General features: G+C 33.8%; 1 long non-coding RNA gene across 1 annotated transcript; it reads right to left on the minus strand.

The window, feature by feature from the left end:
* Nucleotides 1-235: 235 nt before the first annotated feature.
* On the minus strand, nt 236-1352 carry LOC129227638 (uncharacterized). Its single transcript, XR_008580859.1, has 3 exons — nt 1218-1352; nt 996-1060; nt 236-312 (listed from the first exon to the last, which is right to left on the minus strand). It is a non-coding gene; the product is annotated as an uncharacterized LOC129227638 (long non-coding RNA).
* Nucleotides 1353-6341: the final 4989 nt, after the last annotated feature.

Consider the following 6341-nt stretch of genomic DNA (forward strand, 5'->3'; position numbering starts at 1 on the left):
ACAAGAAACCTCTTTTGGAATGCAAAAGATATGAAATTCTGGATGAAAAGACCTTTGACAAAAGTTAAAAAACTTTTGCCGGATGTCTTTTCAACCACCTCTCAGATCTTATGCATGAAACTCAGAAACACACATTGGCAATTTTTATTGCAATTTGTATTGCTAACATTAGTTTAAAATATTTTCTTTTTGCTCATCATCACTATAAATTTAAAATCAAATTGAAATTCTTACCGTTGCTGACAAAATGATAGGAGGTAGATATGTACAGTACAAATAATATCAAACAGCCCAATGATAATCGAAATAAATCTGTAAGAAATGAATGCACTTTTAAAATTGTGCAACACACAATTTGTATTGTATAGATCATGTTTATTTTTAAGACAATGGAAAATATATACTAAATATATACAAGATTGTAAGGTAACTAGTTAAATAGTTTTAAATACTTAAAGAATAATAAAATTCAGGATATCACTTGATGACTGAAATAGATGCAGGGACAAGCCAGGAAATTTCATTTTTTAGCAAAAGGAAGAAGCATTTCCGCGGAACGTCATCCCTTGGTAAAACGAGGATCTACTGTAGCCCCTTACAAAACTCAGAAGTGTTCTTTTTTTAACCATTGAATAAGACTAAAAGTAGCCGCATTCCTCTCCAATTTTTTTTTTTTTTTTTTCCTGGCTACGCTGCTGACTAGTAGTAAGTAACTATAAGTAATATGCAGCTTTTGGATTGTTCGCTTTTTTTTAACAAAAAATTTTAAACTGACTTTAAAGTTATGCAGAAATAATAGATCCTCAATTATTGGAACGATAATCCAGAAACTGAAAAATGCTAACATCTAACAAAGTTAAGTGAATGAGTAAATGACGTTCAGCAAAAAAAAAATAGTACAAACACTTTTATTCACCGAAAGTATTCTTACTTTTTTAAAAATAAACCACTTAATTTTGTCCTAAATTTTAGGAGCTCATAAATTTTAGACTTACGTCCACATCTAAGGGTGAAAATGCAAAGCCAATTGATGATTAATTTCCGCAACAGTCGAATGTTCCTAGAAAAAGATCAAAGGTGAAAATCATGCACACAACAGAACACAATAGCAAATTTTTGTAGACAATTTTTCAGAATTATGATCTCAAAATAATTTTGAAAAAGATTTTAATGCATTCATTTCCCTTTCATACCACGTAGCTGATCAATTACAATACCTGAGCATTGTAATACTGTTATAACTTTTCATTCACTATCATCCAAGAGTCAGAAACTTTTCATAGTCAAAAAGTTAGAAGCAAAAGTAAAACAAGGACATTCACAGTGCTGTCGCCGTCTTAACGACGTCTTGCTCAAGTAGCGCTACAATTTACGACAATCTTTAAAAGCGAAAGTAAACAAAACAGAAATAAAAATATAATGTTGCCATTTTAAAATACAAAAAATTGTAAGAAAACTTTAAAGGCTTAAACTTTTATATATTTGACGTCATTCTGGAGGACAAGCAACCATTGATGACACTCGTTAATAATTCAATAATGGGCCTCTTCTTTCTACTGTTCCACTTTCGCACCAAGGGCGGATCCAAGGGGAAGCAAAGGAGTTATAACTCCCCCCCCCTTTGGGTTCAAAGTTACATTTAATTTTTAGCTGTGTAGAATTTTTATTTCGAAATATTCCAAATTTGCGATTAATCCTTCAGATCCAAATAGCCAAAAATATACTTACTCAGAAACAATTTTTCTTGTCTTCGTAATTTGTATTTTTTTGAACGATGGTTTGTAGAAAAGGTGTGGTAAACATTTGTTTTGGTTTTTGGAAATTTAGGAAAGCTAACGGGTCTGCAAGAAAACGTGTAGCGTGGAAGCTGGTTGCCATGTGAAGGATTATCTTCAGGTTTATTTTGTGGTTCCTCACAAGTTGTGATTATTCCAACAGTGTTGAGTATGTTTTTCTTTCCTTTTTTGAACTACGACCAGTAAAATTAAAGTCGAAACCCCTAACATAACCGGCAAAGACAAGGAACGTCGCAAAGACGAAAAAGTATATGAATCCAGTGCTAATGCTATTGTAAAAGCTAAACATGCTTTGAAAACGGGCTGTGATAAAATTGAAATAATAACATCAGGCTTAACAGACAAAATTCCTTCTAACAAAACTAAAGAATTAAACGAAGAATTAGAAAAAATAACTACTAAGGAAGATGAAATTAATTTAACCGGCTAAAACAATTTAATTATCACTACTTCAAATATCAATACAGTTATCAAAGCTACTAAAATAAAATCTCTGATCAACACTGGAGTTAGCATCAGGCTAATTGAAGAAACTATAAGCAGCAAATACGTCGTCAAGAATATTGACACGGAAATCTCATTAGAATATATAGCAAATGCTTTGAAAACAGAAGGGATCTTTGTTTCACAAATTATAAGATTTAACAGAAAAGGATCAGAAGATCCTATTCCAGTAATACTGGTTAAGGAAATAGGGAAAACGAATAGTGAGAGCTATAAAATAGGAAGGCTAATTTTTAGAGCAAATAATTACATTGAAAAGCCTAAAATCTGCTATAACTGTATGGGCATAGCATAGGCCATCAACAAAACAACTGCAAAAGCAAAAAAAAAACGTGCAGAGTGTGTGGGGATAATCACGAAACCTGTGATAAAACTTCGAAATGTTTTAGATATGGCGAAAACCACATAGCAACCGACAAAAGCTGCCCAATCTACAAATCAAAAGCCCAAGAAAAATCTGTCTCTATCAATAGGAAGCCGTCAGAAGAAAATAAAACGTGGGCCAGTGTCGTCCGCAAGCAAGACGCCCCTCCCCCTAAGGTTACTATTAGCAGCAGCGACAACAGTGTCCTCGATGGAAAATAAGCTTACGAATAAAGATAAGCAAATCAATGACCTGAAAGTTGAAATTGATAAACTAAAAATTTTGATTACAAATCAATCTCAATCTTGCTCACAATTTTGCAACAACTGCATATCTAAGAACATAGAAATCGAGAAACTTAAAATTGAAATTTTCCAATTAAAAAATCTTGTTGATAAACATATCTCCCCAGCTGATAACCCTTTTCAAATCAACCTTCTTCCGGAGTCTCAAGATTCTTTAGAGGAAGACATAACTTGTAATTAAGGATTTTTTTTTTCCCTCTCCTATGTCTAACTTCATTCTTAGCTGGAATATTAGAAGCATGCTAGCCAATTTGGACTTCCTTAAATTTTTGATTGCCTGGATTTCCCCTTCCATAATATGCTTACAGGAAACCTGGGTTCCCAATTCGAAACTCCCAACATGAGAGGTTACTCGTTATACTCCAAAGAACGCCCATTTCCTCATAAAATGGGTGGTGAAACCTTCAATGCGCAAAAAAAAAAAGAAAGAGAGAGAGAAATACAGAAAACTTGCGAAAAGAACATAAAAAATGGAGGATGGGATCAATTTCAAAAAAGCCACAGCCATATTTAAAAAAATTGTTAAAAAATCTCAAAAGGAATTCTGGAAAAAAATTAATTTCAACATTAATAGTCCAAAAAATTTATACTTAAATTTCAACAAAATTAAATACCTTACAACTAAAGATATCGTCAACAGCAACTTAATCATTGAAAACGAAGGCCACAAACTTATGAATGCTAAAGACCAGGCGGATCTTTTTATCACATATTTTTCAACTAGAAAAAATGAAGATGACTCAATTGTTTGTGTAAATTCATCCCCATCTTATAAGTTTCTTACCTTATCACATAACATTGGAACCGAAGAAATTATTGCTACCGTTAGATCTTCAAAAAATAAATCACCTGGAACTGATGGAATTTCGTCAAGAACACTGAAGAATATCCTAATTATATGCATTGAAAAGCTTGCCTCTATTTTCAATAGAAGTATTAAAGAAGGTATTGTCCCAGAAATTTGGAAAGCCACTAAAATTATCCCAGTTAGAAAGCAAAATAAAGACACGTCCGAAATTGCAAGTTACAGACCCATATCCAAAATACGTGTAAAATTCTTGAAAAGATCATCCAAAACAGATTAAACAGTTCGGCAAATGATAAAAAAAAAATTTCCAAACTCCTTTTATGGTTTCATTAAAGAAAGAGGAGCCGATGAGTACCATTTCGATTTTTTTAGTATATTAAGAGAAAACGGAAAAAAAGAAGACACATCTTCGTTTTACCTACAGACATCAAGGGAGCATTCGACAACATCTGGATTCCACAGCTAATAAGAAAATTAATCCCCCTAAGTCTCGACCCCCTTATTATCCGTTGGATTCAAAACTTCCTTCACAATAGAAAAAAATTTGTGTATTGGAGAGGAGTACAATCTACATGTAAATATACAAACTACGGTCTGCCCCAGAGGACCATTCTTTCTCCCTTTTTATTTAATTGCTACTTCACGGACCTAGTTGATTACATTCCCAATGCTAATATATTTGGCTATGCCGATGTCTTCTCTCTTGTTGTCACTGGGAAAAACAAACAAGAGGCAGACCAAAAGCTCAACGACAAGATGGAAAATCTGGAAAGTTGGTTCAGAGAAAACAAATTACAAATTTCAGTTGACAAAACCGTTATCATTGATTTCACTCCGTCAAACTCCAAAAACACTGATAAATTTTTCATGCAAGGTTCTGAGATAAAATGGAGTCCCGACCACAAGATCCTAGGTATTGTTTACCAAAATAATTTAAAATGGAATGCTCACACTCTTTCTTTAGAAAAAAAAAATTTCAAAACCTCCAATATCATCAAATGGATTACAAACAGAGTTAACGGCATCAGCACCAAAAATAGTATCCAAATCATTAAACAAACCGTTATTGCTCAATCTAACTATGGCAGCCACATCCGATTAAACAATACTAAGAAGAACTGCACAATAATTAACACTCTAGAGCACACAATTATCAGGAAAGCCTTGGGCGTCAACACCTTTGCTCCTAATGATCTACTTAGAGAAATTACTCAAATTGACACTATCAAAATCAGATCCAAACAAAAACCTGTCGTTTTTCATATAAAACAATACTTTAAGAGGAATAAAAACTACAGAAGCAAGTGGGACAATTGGAAAAACTGGAAAACTGACAAAGATGAAAAGGAAATTTACAAACATATAATGAATTTGATTAGAAACCTTAAAATCGAAGACAACTGGCTTTGTAAAAAAAAAACCCTACTCGAAAAATAACAAATGTAAAATTAAATATAGCATCGACGACTTCACTTTTCAAAGCTCTACAATCATAGAAGAAATAAAGCAGTCTTTCCAAAAATTCAAGCACTCCAATAGAGATAAGGAGTTTTGGGCTACAGATGGCTCAAAGAAATCTAGAACAGGCTTCTCAATTGTTAACTTAAAAGAAAACATTCATTACAAATTCTCCCCTTTTCATCTATTTTTACTGCTGAACTCACAGCGATCTGGTGCTTTGCTAAAATTTTTCCCAAAAAGGAACAAACCTGTTATTTTACTCACAGATTCACAGAGTGCAGTTAAGGCCCTCCAAAATGAAAAAAAGGCAAGATGATCTTCTAATTAAAAATACCAGGACGCACCTAAAGAAAATGGCTGAAAATCAAGAGATCTCATTAATTTGGTTACCCGGTCATAAGGAAATCTCAGACAACGAAATAGCAGATTCACTCGCCAAAGAGGCAGAACAAAACGACAATACACCTATGATCCCCATCTGTTCCTGGAGAGATTTACAAAATTATTTAACAAGTGAATTCTACAAAGAAAGAGACATAATATGGAACAATTCAAAGTATTATAATAAATACAAAAAGCTCATTCCCTCCCTCAGAATTAAACCTAAATGGATAACTAACAGGTACAGCGAAGTCAGACTAAACAGAATACTATGTAAATCAGTTCTAACTAAAGACAAGCTATTCATCATGCTCAAAGAAAGTTCCCCTCTATGTACTACATGTTGTATTATAGAGGACTTCGAACATCTGATGTGGACTTGCCCAGAAAACTTCTAAAACAGACAACATATCATCTCTATCTTGAACGCCAAAAATTTCTCTCATGACGATGTTTTCCATCCAGACGTTCTAGCGATCCCTTCTTACGGGAGGGCCGTGTTGAAGATGTTCCGTAGATGTGTTTAGGAGGAGGGATGTTTGGTCCTCCTCTCTTTTCTCTCGCCAAAGCGGATTATTCGTAGTTTGTGCGAACTGTGTGAATTGTGGTGTAAGGAATCTTTTTCCATATCGCCTATTTATTTGCGAGGAAACGCCGGAAAGAAGAAGAAGAAGATATACTCACTCACAGAAATCCGCTCAATTCCCCCTTCCCCCACCTCA

This window comes from Uloborus diversus, chromosome 8 (genome assembly GCF_026930045.1).
Source record: "Uloborus diversus isolate 005 chromosome 8, Udiv.v.3.1, whole genome shotgun sequence".
NCBI lineage: Eukaryota > Metazoa > Arthropoda > Arachnida > Araneae > Uloboridae > Uloborus > Uloborus diversus.